Source organism: Ceratotherium simum, chromosome 18 (assembly GCF_057802395.1).
Source record: "Ceratotherium simum simum isolate JZ-2026a chromosome 18, ASM5780239v1, whole genome shotgun sequence".
Taxonomy (NCBI): domain Eukaryota; kingdom Metazoa; phylum Chordata; class Mammalia; order Perissodactyla; family Rhinocerotidae; genus Ceratotherium; species Ceratotherium simum.
Window position 1 is genome coordinate 57,161,028 of NC_141917.1, and position 16,797 is coordinate 57,177,824.

Here is a 16,797-nt window from a genome sequence, read left to right on the forward strand (position 1 = left end):
GGCCGAGTGGAGCAGAGGGGACATGGAAAGTGAACTGTAAAAACGACAGTGAGCTGGTTCCAAGCATTTCACAAGATTAACACGTCACTATCCATCCTATTGTGCAGGTGGGGAAACTGAGGACTAGAGAGGGTAAGTCGCGTGCCCGGGATCACACAGACAGCACTTGGCAAACCCAGAATTTGAAACCAGATGCCCTCAGTTTTAGGGCCTGGGCTCTTAAACGCCATGGTATGGGGCAAGAAGGAGGGAGGGGGATGGGAGTAGCCTGGCCAGGGTGGGCGCCCGCTTGCAGTCAGTTCATTCTATAAACTCACTAGGAGTCGGTGCCGGGGGTGAGGGGAGGGAGGCTGTATTTCGATTGTTTATAGTCCAGTCCTCTCCAGAGGCCCTCAGCCCCTCCCGCAATCCCCCAGTTAGTGCAAAGACGCCCCCAGAAATGGCGATTCCCTCCTCTCTCCCCCCACCGGCTCAGGGTCCGGCCAAGCTCCACCCCACGGGGGATTGGATGAGACAGTGCCACGGAGACCCAATAGAGGCCTGGGACACGAGTTCCCGCCCCTTCCTCTCCCTCTCCCCGGCTCCCCAACCCCGCCTCAGGGCAGGCCCTGGATAGAGGTTTCCTGCCCTCAGTAACTGCTAGCTCGGTGCTCTCAGGAGGGCCGAGGGCTCCCAAATCTTTGATACCAGATTCATTCATTTAATTTGTCCATCGACATCCATTTCTTGAGCACCTACTGTACACCAGGTAATGGGGAGACAATGTTTTCTGAGGCCCTGTCCTCGCTTCTAAGGAGCTTGCTGCCCGATTGGGAGACGGACAAAACTGGTATGATGAGAGGGACACGGGGTGCCAAGGGCCCAAAGTGGGGTCTCCACCCGGGCTTGGGGGTCAGAAAAGGGGACATTTGAGCTGAGAGCCGGAGAGAAAGCAGCTTATCCAGGAGAAGAGAGAGGAAGGGGTGTTCCTGGCGGTGGGAACAGCGCGTGCAAAGGCCAGCAGGCGAGGTGTGTCGGAGGAATTAGAGACATCCCCGGAGACCCAGTGTGGAGGAGGATTCGAGAGGCGACGGGGAGGCTGGAGGGCCAATCGCGGCGCAAGAAGGGCCTTGTGGGCGGAGCTTCCGAGGTGCGCCCTCTCATTGGCCGCCACTGTTCTTTGAAAGGCTGGCGTAGCGGTCACACCCGCCCTGATCCAATCAGCGGCGGTCACAGGGGCGTGGCCAGGGGCGGAGCTGCATCCTGTCTTGGGCATCCAGGTTCAGAGGCGGAGGCGACCTGCATGGGTGGCTCGCAGTTCTAGGGGCGAGGGGAGGGCGGAGAGGGGGAAGTTATGGATCCCGACCTGGTTTTCCACGCCGGTCCAGGTGTGGACTCCCAGGCAGCGCCGTGTTCCGACAACCAGATCCCAATCAAGTCAAACTGTCACTATTGTACCCGCATCTCCCACCCCACTAGGGTCCCGGCCGTGAAACATAATGTTGAGGACAACACAGGGGTCAAGGGCGCAGATCCCAAGCCCAGTGGGGTTCAAATCCCAGCTGTGTCCCTCCCAAGGTGTGCGACCTCGTGGTGCCTCAGTTTCCCCATCGCTTGAACCCGTGCAGCCTCCACCTAGTAGGGTCACTGTGGGAATTAAACGAGTTAAAACACTCGGAACAAGATGCAGCCCCGGCGCGTGCTAAACGCTTACCCGGTTATTCTTGTAATTTGTCATTTTGCTTTGGAAATCGACCGGCCTCAGGTAGCTCTCTTGAGTAGACAGCTGACCGCGTTTTGGCTGGGTCTTCCCAAAAAGAGCATATCTAGCCCCAGGCCTGTTTTCAGATGCACCGACTTTAAGCCCAGTAAAGCTGCCTCCTGCTCTTGAGCATAATGAAACACCAGTTCACAGGGACTGTGCGTTCACCTTTTGCATTCTGGAGCCAAAGTGTGTATGTATCTGGGTCTCAGACATTTCCCAGGACCCTGGAGTGCTTGGGACCCCAGGACCCGAGGGGCTGAGGCAGCCCTGCATGACATGCCTTAGTGGTAGTCCTAGAGGCATGAGAGGCTGAAGCCCTGGGTTCAAGCCCAGCTGTGCCTCGCACTGCCTGCGCAGTTTGGGCAAATGCCTTGGCGTCTCTGATCTGCCGTTTTCTCGCCTGTCAAAGGTGACAGCATTGGCGTCCCGCTTGGAGTGTTCCCAGCCCGGGACTCCCCCTAGTCTGGTGAGGTCCAGGGGTCTCCAGCCAGTCTGGAGTGGGGAAGCAGAACTCGGAGGGGTGGCATGAATGAAGGGGCAGCCCTGAGCTGGGGCGCTTTGAGGGGCTTGGCTAGGGGCAGTGGTGGCAGCAGTGGCCTGGAGGCTGGAGAGGGCAGAGTCTTGGGGTTCCCGCTGGCCCCTCCCCTGAGCTGGACCCAGGCCCAACGGTGGACGGGTCTCACACGCTCCTGGAATTCTCATGTCAGATGTAGCACCACCCTGGCTCCCAGCGTCACTCCTTTGTGCCTCAGTTTCCTCAGCTGTAAAATGGAAATGACGATACACACCTGGGGAGATGGTGCATAAGTAAGGTTCACAAGAAGAGCTCAATAATATTGAGAGAGAGCTCTTGCTTTTTTGTTTTTTAAAACTATCATTTGAGGGGATTTGGGAGAATGAGAGCCAGTAGAGTATAGTGGTTAAGAGCCACCGCTGAGCTACCTGGGTTCGAATCCCAGCTCTGATACTTGCCTGCTGTGTGACCCTGGGTGCCTGACTTAATGTTTTCATTCTCAGCTTCCCTATCTGTAAAAGCCATTAGGGGGATTAAAGAAGCTCACATTTGTCAAGTTCTGCGCAGCGCCTGGAACGCTGCATGTCCTTGTTAAATAAATGAACTTCCCTCCAGAGAGTCCCTGGCTCCAGGCTGCCCCCAAGCCCTGGGATCGCCCATTGGCCTGGTGCTACCCCTGCTGGTCACTCTGGGGACTTTGGGCTGAGTCCCCGCCTCTGTCCCAGAGCCCCGCCCCCCACTTTGTCTGGACCTATCCCATTCCCTTTGCCCCCTTGTATGTCCCGCCTCACCTCATCCTCTTGATCAGTTGCTCTCTTTCATTATCTGCCCTCCCCAGGCTAATCCAATCCGATCGCTTTCTCCAATTAGTTCTGCTTTACAGCCTGCGGGTGAGGACCCGGAACTTGCAAGGGGTCAGCACTGCCTTGGTACCATTAGTTCTCTAGGAAACAATTATGTTTTTATCCCCATTTTGTAGGTGCTATACCAAGATTGCCCTCATCGATCTCTCTTTGTCACCGCTGGCATGAGGGCCATAATTTGGTCCATGAGGAGGTTCAGCCTCAGAGCGTTTGCACTCATCATGCCCTCTGCCAGTGTAAGTGAACATAAGGGAGGCCATGTTGTAAGTGAACATAAGGGAGGCCATCTTGTTACACTAAATGACCCTTTCTTAGTTGAAACCTTTCCAGCATGTGGTCATTATAATTGCTGCGCGCTCTCGTGGCTCTTTGGCCCTGTGCACCTGCCCCTGCTGGGGTACTCTGGTAGCTTTGTTCTTAACAGTTTTAATGAATTTCCCAGAGAATAAGGAGGCCTCCAGAAAGAACACTGTAGAATATTCATCGTCGTGGACGGAAGAAAAGAACAGTGACGGATCCTGGAGTCCGTCACGTACATTTCTGAACCCCTTCCTCACTGCCCATCTTCCCTATAGAACTGCCTCAAGATTCTGTAATCCTTGAAGATGGGTTCTTGAGAGATTAGTCACTCGTCTTCCTATTTGCAGGCTAATCTAATCTAATTAAACCTCCTTTCTCACTCCCTAACTCATTGTGCTCAATTGGTTCAGATGGCGGTGAGCAGAGCGAGCCCATTGCTCGAGTATCACCAGGAATGCCCTTCCTCCACTTCCCATAGTGCTTAATGAGCCCTCCTCGCTCTCCAGCTTCCCCTCAACATCCCAGTCAGAGCATCCTTCCCCCCAAGTCCCTCTCCCTTCCTTTGTCCCAGCCCTGACTTTAGAGGTGGGGTTCTGTTGCCCCACACCTGCCTCCTAGACTCCAAGTAGGACCCCCAACCTTGGGCATGGCATGGGCATGGGTATGGATCCAGGCTGTGTTCGTTGAATGAATGAATGATTACAGGAACACCTGTGTTGCAGAAATGGCCTATTCTGAGAATTGAGCCAACCTCACTTCACATCCCAGCCCTGCCCCTCCAAACTCTCAGGAACTCAGTCTTCCCATCTACAAAGTGAGCACAATATCATGCCCTCCTTGGGTTTCAAAGGATTAAGGGAAATAGTGTATGTCTGGCACCCAGCACATTGCCAAGCACACAGTAGGCCTTCAGGAACCGCATGAGTACTCTTCCCCTCTCCAATTATAATAACCTTGAACACAGGACTCATGTCCTACTTCTCCTTCAGTACTCCCCCCCGACCCTGCCCCAGTACCTGGGGCAAGGCCACTGACAACAGAACTGCAGGGGGAAGAGATGCGAGTGTATGGCAGACCCAGGGGCTCTGAAGTCCATGTTCCCTGCACTGACCATCGCCTGCTGCCCTGATAACAGGGCCTGGACTTGGAGATGGACAAGCATGTGGAGGGTGGACCCCTGGGTTTGGAGTCTTAGTTTTGATCCTGGAAGCCAGGTGGCCCTTTACCCTCTGTCTACACTCTGTCCCAAGTGGCCACACCCCATCTCTTATTGATGTCTAACCCATTCGTATTATCAGCCCAACCCCTCCCCAGAGCTTCAGACCCAAATATCCAGCAGCACTGAGTATTCCCACTGGGGGCCTTGTAGGCGTCTCAGATTCAGCAAATCCAAAACACTGTTTCTTGCCCTGAGACCTGCCGCTTCTCCAGTGTGCATGGTGGGTGGCTCCCCATCGCCCAGCCGCCCAGGCCCTGGACCCTGGACTCATTCTGGTTTCTTCTCTTTTCTTACCTGTATATCCAGTCCTTCAGCAGGTCCTTTAGGCTCAGGCTCCAGAATGAACCTAAACTCTCCCTGCACCCCCGTGGGCCCCACCATTTCCTGCCTGGATGCTGCCTGGGCCTCCTGCGACCTACACTCCTGCCCTGACCCTCTCTGCTCCCCTGCAGCCTCAGAAGGACTCTTAAAGTCATAAGTCAGATCGTGTCCCTCCTCTGCTCAAAACCCTCCCATGGCTCCCCATCACCCTTCGAGTAAATCCCACACTCCTCCCTGTGGCCAGGAGACCCCACCTGGTCTATACCCCTGCCAACTTGCCCCCCTCCTCCCCCTCCCTCCATCCATCTCTCGCTCCATCGTGTACTGACTCATTCACATTTTTGAAGCACCTACTGTGTGCTGACACACAGGGCACAGGGCAGTCACCCTGTACCAGTGTAGTTGGAGCATCAGAGAGGGGTCTGGGGGTTGGGGGCCATGAATGAGGGCAAGGCCTTAGAGGCGACAAGATGCCCATGGAGCCTCAGGTCCTGCTGGGCCCAGGTCCTGCTCTGAAGGGCTCAGGCCCCATCTTTCCGTCTCGCTCATAGTCTCCCTTTCTCAGTCTCTCTCTCTCTCTCTCTCTCTCTCTCTCTCTCTCTCTCTCTCTCTCTCTCTCTCTCTCTCATACCCCCTAGGCCCCTCGCAGCTCCTGCCCATCTGCCCCCTCTCACTCTGTACCAGCCACACTAGCCTCCTCAGTCTTCCTCCAACACACCAGGCACGGTCCCACTCAGGGCCTTTGTACCTGCTTTGCTGTCTGTGTTGAATGCCCCTCCCCATCTCTCCCCCGCCTGGCTCCCTCTCCTCCTTTTGGTCTCAGCTCATGGTCCTGCTTCCTGCAGGAGGCAGTTACCCACTCCTCCACCATTCCTCTCCCTTGTGGGACCCTCCTGGTTTTCCTCCTCATTTTCCTTGATTTCCTCTGTGCATGCTTATTTGTTTGTTTCTAACTTTTGTGCTAGAGACCATGTCACTCGATTTAACCTGGTGACAAGAGTAGTTGCCAACATTCAGATGGTGCCAGCAAATGTTTGCTGAACAGATTGGTTGACATCGGAGTCGTATCTGTCCCCTCCACGGAGCCTCACACAGTGCCAGAGACATCCGATGTACCCACTAAGAATTAGGAATTTACTTGAAGACCAAGCTGAGTGGCCCTGGGTTGAAGCTTCTAGAAGAAGCTCTGCTCATTCCCCATTAAAAAGCTGAGCTCAGCTGATGCTATGGCGGGATAACTTTCTCGTTCAAGCCCAGATGTCTCCATAGCTGCTCTTGACGTGGGGGAAGGGCAAGTGTTGATAAGAGCAGGGTCCCTGTGGATGGTTAGGAGCTCAGACGGCTGGCCGGGAAGGGCATGTGTGCGTTTGGGGGGGGCTCTCCTCGTGTGTGTGGGGGGAGGGTTGTACTTTTCATCAGTTGTGCACCATCTCCCATCATTTCTCTGTCGATGATTTCTCTGTGGATTTCATAGGATGGTGAAGAGAGAGCGAGACGTCAGAAGCCAAGAGAGAAGAGAGATGGAAAGACACAGAGAGAGAGAGAGACTGAGAGAGTTTGCAAAAGACACAAATGTAGATGCATAATGAGGAGAACCAGGAGAAGAGGGAGCTGCCGAGAGGAGAGGGCAGGAGAAAGATGGAGGCAGCATAGCATAATTAAATGGAGAGATGAGATGGCTCAAATAAATAGCTTTGGAATGAGCAGAGCTATCGGTGGGAGCAAAATGGGGCACCGGGGCTTAAACACTAACTGAATCTAAGCGATCAGTTTATCAAGGGCTTTGGTGGAAGAAGACAGAGAGGTGTGGGTCTCTGTCTCTGAGAGACAGAGAATAGGAGAGACCAATGCACATCAAACATATTGAGAGAATGTAACTCACATGAACAGATCAAAGATGAAAAGTTATATAGGCTTCCCACTGGTGCAGGAAATGCATTTGCTAAAATTCACCACCCACGTGTGATAAAAGATAAAAGATCCTAGCAAACTGGAAATGAAAGCAGACCTGTTTAACTTGATTTTCTATTAAAAACCTGAAGCAGGGCCGGCCCCGTGGCTTAGTGGTTAAGTGCGCGTGCTCTGCTGCTGGCGGCCCGGGTTCGGATCCCGGGCGCGCACCGACGCACCGCTTCTCCAGCCATGCTGAGGCCACGTCCCACATACAGCAACTAGAAGGATGTGCAGCTATGACATGCAGTTATCTACTGGGGCTTTGGGGGAAAAAAAAGGAGGAGGATTGGCAATAGATGTCAGCTCAGAGCCAGTCTTCCTCAGCAAAAAAGAGGAGGATTCAGCAGGATGTTAGCTCAGGGCTGATCTTCCTCACACACACAAAAAAACCCTAAAGCAGATATCATATTTAATGGTGAATATTGAAATGTTCTCTTTAAGATGGTGAACAAGGCAAGGATGCCTGTTATTATGGTGTCTGAGACTGTATTGAAGGCCCTGGCCTGTGCAGTAAGGCAGGAAAAAGAAATGAAAGGTCCAAGGACTGGAAAGGAAGAAAGTGTCTTTATTTGCAGATGACATCATTGTATACAATGAAAACCCCAAAGAATCTGCAGATATAATTACTGGATTTACAAATGGTCAAGAAAACTCGTTAGATGCTAGAGCCAATTACATTCTATGCTCCTGCAACTAACAGGTAAAATAAATGTAATCTTAAAACAGGCCATTTATCTGTAGCATCAAATGTACAAAGCACCTATAAATAAATGTAAAACAGAAAGATGTGCAAGGTTTTTATGGAGAAAGTTGTGAGCTTTATTGAAAGATAAGTAAATGGGAAGAGGCATTGTATTTGACCTTTGGAAGAGTCAATGTCACAGAAGATGCTGATTCTCCCTATTTGGTTTATAAATTCAATGAAATTCCAATCAAAGTCCCAACCAGTTTTCTCCATGCAACCCAACAAGCTGAGAAAAATGCAAAGAATAACCCAGATGCTCCTGAAGAAGGAGAACAAGATGGGGTGACTGGCATTATTGGCAGACCTCGAAGGTAAAGCTCCATCACGGGGATAAATGTCCCCGGCACGGGAAAGAGCCAGAGCAGACCCTGGGGGCAGACACCCTGCAGCATCGTGTACATTCTGGTTGATCTGAGCCCGTTATTAAGTCCACACAGGTATGAAAACTTTCTTTGTGACAGTTTCATTAAAGGGTATTGGAATAATTGATTGTCCACATGGAAAATATGCAATTGGCCCTTATCTCACTCCACACTCCCAACTCAGTTCCAAGAGAGGCCAAGATTTGACTGTAAATGACAAAAATCTAAAACTGTAGCAGATGCTATGAGCATGTCTTTATGATGCTGGGCAGGGAAGAATTCCTTACACAAGACACAGTGTGTGTCCATCACAAGAAAAAAAAATGTGTAACTATGTATAATGATGGATGTCAACTAGACTTATGTGGTGATCATTACACAATATATACAAATATTGAATCATGTTGTACATGTGAAACTAATATAATGCTGTATGTCAATTATATCTCAATTTAAAAAAAGACACTGTGCATACTGCAAAGGAAAAGATTGACCAAGTTGAAGAATTTTAAATTAAATCCCCAGTGGCAGAAAGTAGATTAGTGGTGGCCAGGGGCTGGGGGAGGGGGATAGGGAGTGACTGTTAATGGGTGCCAGGTCTCCTTTTGAGGTGATGGAATGTTCTGGAACTAGATAGAGGTGGTGGTTGCACAACATTGTGAATGTACTAAGTGCCACTGAATTGTTCACTTTAAATGGTTAAAATGGTATATTTTGTTATGTGTATTATATGGCAGTAAAAAAAGGAATTTAAAATTAAGAGCTTCCTAGGGGCTGGCCCAGTGGCGTAGCAGTTTGGTTGGCGTGCTCCGCTTTGGTGGCCGGGCGTTCGCAGGTTCGGATCCCGGGCGCAGACCAACGCACCGCTTGTCAAGCCATGCTGTGGTGGCGTCCCACGTAAAGTGGAGGAAGATGGGCACAGATGTTAGCCCAGGGCCAATCTTCCTCAGCAAAAAGAGGAGGATTGGCAACAGATGTTAGCTCAGGGCTGATCTTCCTCACAAAAAAAAAAAAAAAGAGAGAGAGCTTCCTAAATACTCTGCTCCAGGAAGTGGAGCATAATTCCCTCCCCTTGATGGTGGGCTGGACTTAGTGATTTGCTGACAAAGAACAGAGTAGGGAAAGGGAAAAATAATAACTTGACAGTGGATAAACTTGGTAGACAGCACCTTACCCAGGTGATCAAAGTTAACGCCCCCTGTGATGTCATGTGGGCATCGGGGACCTCTGATGTGATGTGACCGGAAGGGAACCCCATCTCTGTGATATTCCCCCCAAACCCCAGAACCCCAGTCTAATAATGAGAAAACATTAGCTGAACCAGAATCAAGGGACTGTCTACAAATACCTGACCAGTACTCTTGAAAAGCATCAAGGTCATGACAAACAGGAAAGGCCTTACTCACAGATAGGAAGAGACCAAGGAGATAAGATGGCTAACTGCGATGTAGGATCCTGAGCTAGATCCTGGAAGGGGGAGAACATTGGTGGAAAGGCTAGTGAGATATGCAGTCTGCAATTCCGTTACTAAGGTGTCAGTGTCTGGGTTTTCATTTTGACATGTAACCACACACAAGATGTTAACATTAGGGAAGCTGGGTGAGGGGTATAGAGGAACTCTCTGTCCCTGTCACAGCTCTGTACCTCTGTAACTTTTCTGTATGTCGAAAATTTTCCCCAAATAAAAAGTTTATTTAAAAAAATACGAGCCTCCATTCAGAAAAGGACACCATAAATAGAATCAAAACAAGCCACAAAACTGGAGATTTTTACAACACACGAAACCAACAAAGGATTCATATCTAACATGGATGAAGAACTACGAATCCATAGGAAAAGACAGTCAAATTTTAAAAAATGAATAAAAGACTTGAACAGGCATTTCACCCTACGAAGAAATCAATAATCACATAAAAAGTTCCACCTCATGAACAATCAGAGAGCAAATCAAAACCAAAATGCGGCACTGTTTCACCCCTCCACTTTGGCACAAATCAAAATCCTGGACAATTCAAAGTGTTGGCAAGGCTGTGGAACAAAGGAGCTCTTATGTGGTGCTGGACACTGTGAACTGCTGGAACCACACGGACACTATACATATATGTGTATATTTACACATATATGGAGGAGGACTGGCTCAATGAGCAGTGTAGGTCCGCGCCCAGGATCCAAACCTGCAAACCCCCGGCCGCTGAAGTGGAGCACTCTGAACTTAACCACTGTGCCACCGGGATGGCCCCGAAAAACAATTTGGTGTTATCTTGTGTGGCTGAGCAGGTGGCTGTCCTATGATCCAGCCATCCTTACCTGTGTGCACCAGCCTGCACTTCTGAGAATGGTCATAAAAGCTTCGTTTGTGATAAACTCAAAGTGTAAACAATCTTAAGGTCCACCAACTGGAGAACAGATAAATAATCACTGGTGTACTCATTCAGAGGAATACTATACAGCAGTGAAAATGCATATATTACAGCTGCCCACAGAAACTGAGATGAATATCAGCAGAATCATGTTGAGCAAACAAAACAGGTCAGTAAAGAATGTGAACATTTTATTTTACTTACATAAAGTTCAAAAACACAAAAAACCAAACCATGTATTGTTTGCTGATAAATAATATGGGGTAAAACTCTAAGGAAAATTAAGGGATTAAAAAACACAATCTGGGGTAGCTCTTCTTTCTGAGGGGAGGGACAAAGAGATAGGGGAGAGGCCCACGGGTTTCAGCTGCAACGGTGATGTTCTTTATTCAAGCCTGTCATTGCTGCTCCTTAGTCCTTACCTATAGCTAGTCGATAAGCAAGAAACACAAAATCAGTGAGAGTTACAACAATGGTTAACATTATTCATTACTATTCCAAGCAATTTCAGGTGTCAACTTACATAATCTCTCCTGTAACTCTGTAAGGCAAGTCCTGTTATCGTCCTCATTCTACAGAGAGGGAAACTGAGGCACAGTGGTCACATGACTTGTCCAAGGTCATGCTGGTGACTAGAAGCATAACTGGGTTTTGAACACAGGCCTCACTTGCAACTACTCCCTGTACATTCCGTGTTTATGCACCTCCTTCCTGTGTGCTGGGGGCGGCAGCTCTGCAGGGCTCAGCCTCTGGCGCTGCTCTAGGCACTGGAGATACACCGTCCACAGGTTTGCAGGGCGCTGTCCCACATGGCACTGCCCAGCTAGATACGTGGAGAAGGCTTGGAGCAGAGCTGTGTGTGGGGGAGTCGCGGCCAGACCAGAGGAAGGGCTGGGGGCTGGGGGAATCCAGAAGGTAGAGTAAAGGCTCAGTGTGAGAGAGTCAGGGAAGTCTTCCTGGAGCAGGGAATGTTCAAACTGGGCATTGATGGATGAATAGGACTCTGCCAGTTACATAAGGGAGCGAAGGATGGGACCCAGTCTGAGTGTGTGCAAAGATTCACAGGCTGAATGGCTTGGAGAGAGTGAAACAGAGACACAGGGACCTAGAAAGGACGTGGCAGAGACACAGAGAGACTGGACAGAGAGAGGCTCAGAGGGAGACACATGACTGAGAGACCGGGAGACAAAGAGTCAGAGGAACAGAGAGACCCAGGGAGAGAAAGAGACAGAGGAACAGAGGCAAAGAGACAGACGCAGACATAGAGACAGAGGAATAGAGATATCAGGGAGAGCAGAGAGGCAGCAAAGGACTCGAGAGCCGGAGGGCCCGCAGAGCGACTCGAGGAGAGACGAGAACACGCAGAACCAGAAGGGAACGTGCGTGGAGGCTGCTTTCCGTCCCTCCGGGAGGGGAGCGCCCCCCCAGCCTGCGGCGCCCCCGCCCCATCAGGCGTCCCTGGGCTCCGCCCGCCGGCCCCACAGCAGCGCCACGTCAGGAGCTGTCCGCGCCCCGGTGCTGAACCAAGATGGCCGGCGGCGGAGGCCGGGCCCCGGCGTGAGCCGAGCGCGGGCTGCAGCCCCGGCCATGACCCAGCCCAGCGCCCGCTGAGCCCGACCTGACAGAGCCGGCCCGCCGGCGACTCCGGAGACATGTCTCTGCTTTGCGTTGGAGGTAGGAGGCGAGGCTGCTGGGCGGGGTACCGAGGGAATCCGAATTGGGCTCGGGGTCCGTGTGGATGCGGCTGGGCTCCTGAGGGGGTGACCCGAGTACTCTCGGCTGGACATTTGAGGCGGTAGCCCTGGTAGACGAGTCAGGGCGCCTGAGGGGGTGATCCGTGTAGACGCAGCTGGGCTCTCAGGGGGTCCTGGTGGCTGCTGCCGGGGGTCGTGTGGGCATGGCTAAACGCGGGGGCCCGTGTGGACGCCAGAAGGGATCTGGGGCTCGATCTGGAAACCGTCTAGACTGGGGCATTTGTGTAGACCAGGTTATTAGCGGGTCTCTGAGGAAGGGGCTGGGCTGGGCTGGGTAGTTCGAATGAATCCTGCAAGGTACTCGGAAGGAGTCCTGTGCTGTGGGTCCTCATGGACGCGGACGGGGCTTGGAATTCAAAGAGGAGTGCCGGGGGAGGGGTCTCCAAGCCGCAAGCGTATACGATTTGGGTAAGGGGGCTTGGCCATCTGGACAAACGCGAGCTCTAGGAATCCCCCAGCCCTGGGTGTGGAGAGGACTGGCAAGGGGCTGAGGAGACCCCTCCCTACGTCCTGAGAGGGCGGTGATTGGCGGTCTGGGGGCGATTTTCCGGTTAGCTCTTTGACTTCCCGAGTGGGGGCTGGGGGACCCGCCCGAGGCCTCCCCTCCCCGCCCCCTCCAGCACGCCGCACCGCGTATCCGGCCTTCTCCGCAGGGAGCCGACCGCTTGGCGGCGCAGTGCCCCCTGCACCCCTCCCGGCCCATCCTCACCTCACCCACTTTGCGCCGAAGGGAAGGGGGAGAGGTGGGGTGGAGCTATTTTGGGGCCAGAACGCCATCTGCACCGAGGCCCACGCCCAGGCCCACGCTCTGCGTTGGGGTGGGGGGAGGGAGAGAGACTCTGGAGGGGCATGACCATTCCCCCCCACCTCTGAGGCTGGGGTGGGGGAGAAGCCAGCCCATCAGGACCCAGGCGTCCCGGGCCCTCCTGCCGAAACGCAGGCTCTGGGAGACCTTGGGCGGCAGGGTGGTGGCGAACAGATAGTTAAGGCTTGTAGCGATCTCAACCTTGGGTTTTAAGGACTAAGGTCCGCCCCTCTCACTCCTACTCCCTTCAAGAAGGCTGGGAGTGGGGGGGTGGGAGGGGAAGAGGTGTGCCCGCCAAGCCTGAGATTTCAGGCTTCGGGAGACCTTAGGCAGCGGGAGTGTGCTGTGTGTGTGTGAGCGAGAAAGCTGAACCCCGGGCTCCGCCTGGACCAGGGTGGGCACGCCCCGGAGCCGGGCACCGCCCCCGCCGCCCCTCCCCCTCCTTCCCCTCCCCCTCCGCCTCTCCATTCACAAACCCAGCCCCGCCCGCCCGCTCCCCGCCGCCGCAGCTTCCCGGGTGCAGATCGCGCCGCGCTGGGCCGGCGTGGACGCGGGTGTTCTTAAAGGGATAGGGGCCTCCTTTCCCTGAGCTCATTCCCGACGGGCTGGGCTGGTGGTGGGAGAAGGGCCGGAAAGATCAAATGTCAATTCTTCCAGCCCCTGGCCTATGGAGTTAGGGGAGGAGGGAGGTGGAGGGTTAGACTAGGCCTAAGGGGAGAGGAGGGGAACGTCCAAGCCCCCTATTGGCCTCTCTCTCTCCTCTAAGTTGCCCAGCACTTGGGGGATAGCATGGAAGAGGGGGCCAGTGTGGTTGTTCCTGGCTGACTCCTCCACCCCCTGGAAGGTTTGCTCAGTGAGGAGGGGGAATCTCACCCTTAACTCTGACGCAAACAGGAGGCTGGGCTTCGGGGGTGTTGTGAAGGGGGGTGGTAAGAAGGGCAAGGCTTCCAGAAACAGAGGCCTGAGGGAAGAATTGTATTGGATGCCTCTGTGGAACTTGCAGGGAAGGAGTCCCCAGCAGAGTGGAGGGGGTTCCTGAGAGGGAGAGGCTGGAGCTGAGGTGGGGAGTAAAGCCCTGAGGTGTGAGGGGAGCAGTACAATGCTGGCAGAGGCTGAGGGGGAAGCACTGGGAGGGATGGGGGTGATGCCCAGAGGGGGAGAATGGGAGGGGAGAGGGGAGGGGCAGCAGTGGAGCTAGGCTGGAGGGCTTTCCATGGGTCTGAGCTCATCCTTGGGGTTGAGGAAATACCTGCCCCCCCAAGCAGGGGCCCATCCACTTTGCCTGTCCCTGCACACACGTGGGCTGGCACATTCATACCCAGACTCGCCCTGTGCAGACAGAAATGCTCAGGATCCACCAAGGCTCCATGAAGACCACGTGCCTGTGACTACACATGCCTGTGGGAACACACACATACACGTATACAGGACACAGTCTGCCACCACAGATGTGGCTCCTGCAATGCAAGCGTGTGTGTCTGCACGTGCACGCACACGGATGTAACACATGTGTTTGATGTGTTCACGATATCCACGTCACATAAAGATCTGCTCATGCAGGGGCCGGCCCGGTGGCGCAAGCGGTTAAGTGTGCGCCCTCCGCGGGGGCCTGGGGTTCACCGGTTCGGATCCCGGGCGCGCACCGATGCACTGCTTGTCAAGCCATGCTGTGGCGGCGTCCCATATAAAGTGGAGGAAGATGGGCACGGATGTTAGCCCAGGGCCAGTCTTACTCAGGATAAAAAAAAAAAGAGGAGGATTGGCAGATGTTAGCACAGGGCTGATCTCCTCACAAAAAAAAAAAAAAAAAAAATCTGCTCATGCCCTAACTTGCAGGCGTGTACCCATATATACCTGTTAGGCTCCAAATGCAGAAACACGCATGTGCACAGAAACCCCTGCCGAGGCACGTGTGTGTACACACAACAACACTTGCCTGGACATTCGGAGCAGCCCCTTGGAGCAGGCAAATGGTGATGCACACAGACACATGCTAATGTACATAGTCTCACATGAGCATGTACATGTATGCAAGTAAACAAATACACATGCCATACAACTGCATAGCACACACATATACATACCCCAAAGTGTGTTTCTGCCTAACACATCACCCGCAAGCCCACACATACCTAAGCTCGCACATGCCAGCGTGTCCCACACACAGTCACACCCCACTCCCCAGCACACGTGTGCAGAGCCTTGCCTGCTCTCAGATGGTGCTCATGAGCACATGTCCCTCCACACAGGCACACACACCCCCATGTCCACACACATGCCTGCCCTGGTAAGAGGAGCAAATACACATGTGAGTGCACACAAAAGCAGGCTCTTGCGTGCATGCCCTGCACCAACACATGGAAGCCCACCATGTACAGGCCTTCTCTCTTCCCCCACTTGTTTCTTTATCTCGGTGGAGTTCCATTGCTGACCGGCCCCCATCCACTCGCTAGGTCTTGGCAGAGTTCTGAGGCTGCAAATGCCAAGCACCACCTGGTTCCTTCATGAGTTCATTTGTATATTTACTCAGTAAGCATTAATTGAGCACCTACTATGTGCCAGGCACTGTACCTGACTCTGGAAAGCCTGACCACTCCTGGGCTCATGCTGGTGGGTCAGAGTGGGAGGGGCAAGGAAGGGCTGGGGAGCCAGGGAGGGGCCGTACAGAGCCTTCCCTGTTCCGCACCACCACCACCATTTGCCTGGGTCTCAGAAGATGAGGGGGAGCTAAGCAGAAAGGAGATGGTTGTCTAGGTGGAGGGAAATGTGTGAAAAATCGTGGTGGTGGGGATTCAGTTCTAGACATTTCTATATGCCTCACAGCATTTTGCCAGGTCACTCAATGTTTTAAAGACCCCAGAAATATTTGATAAATGGATATTGCATGCAAATTAGTGATTGCATGTGAGAGTGAGTTTGCCCCACAACTAATAATAATATCAACAACAACCCCCACTTATCCTTCATTCTACAGGCACAGTGTTGAGGGCTTTTAGGCTCATTGCTCTCTTTAATTCTCACAGCAACCCATTTAACAGATGAAAAAAACTGAGGCTCAGAGAGGTTCAACAACTTGCCTGGTGCCACAGAGCCAGAGGTGTATCTGCCTGGCTTCACAACCTACTGGGAATGGGGAGTGAAAGTGGAGCGTCCTCTCACCCCCAGGACCTGGGAGACGCCCAAGTCCCTTCCAGGGGGTGAGAATCTGTCCTGGGATCACCTTACTTCATCCACTCGGTAAACAAACATGTCATGATCTCCCCACTCATCATGGCTGTTCCCCTGCTTCTCTCCCCCTTCACAAATCCCTCTGTCCTGACTGCCCCGCTTCTGATACCACTCAGTCAGTGGGGTGTGCATCTGGGTCTTTGGTCTCACCATCCTCATAGGATGCCCTGCAGGGTTGGCTCTGATTCATCTTCAGGGCAGCAATCTTAGCTGCTTCCGTAACATGAACCCCACTTTCCTCCCACATACAGTGGACTTCCTCTGTGAGGTTGCAACCACGACATCCTCAGTCCAGCAGGTCCGGATTTGAATCCCTAAATCCACCACATCCTGGCAAGTCCCATACCCTCTTCATTCCTCAGTGTGTCCATCTGTAGAATGGGCACACCCATAGCACCTACTGCCTAGGTTTGCTGGAACTGTCCAGTGAGATGAGGCACGCAGAGCCGTTGGCACGATGCCTGCTCTGTGGAAAAGTTCAATAAGTGTGAGCCAAAGACAGGAAAAATCAATGATGATGTTTTTATTAATGGGGACTAAAAGCTTTCTGGAAGGAGATCCATGGGTGTAGAACATTTCCTGGGAGCTCACTGCGTTCTCAAGCCTGAGAAGGGCTCAGTAGTACACAG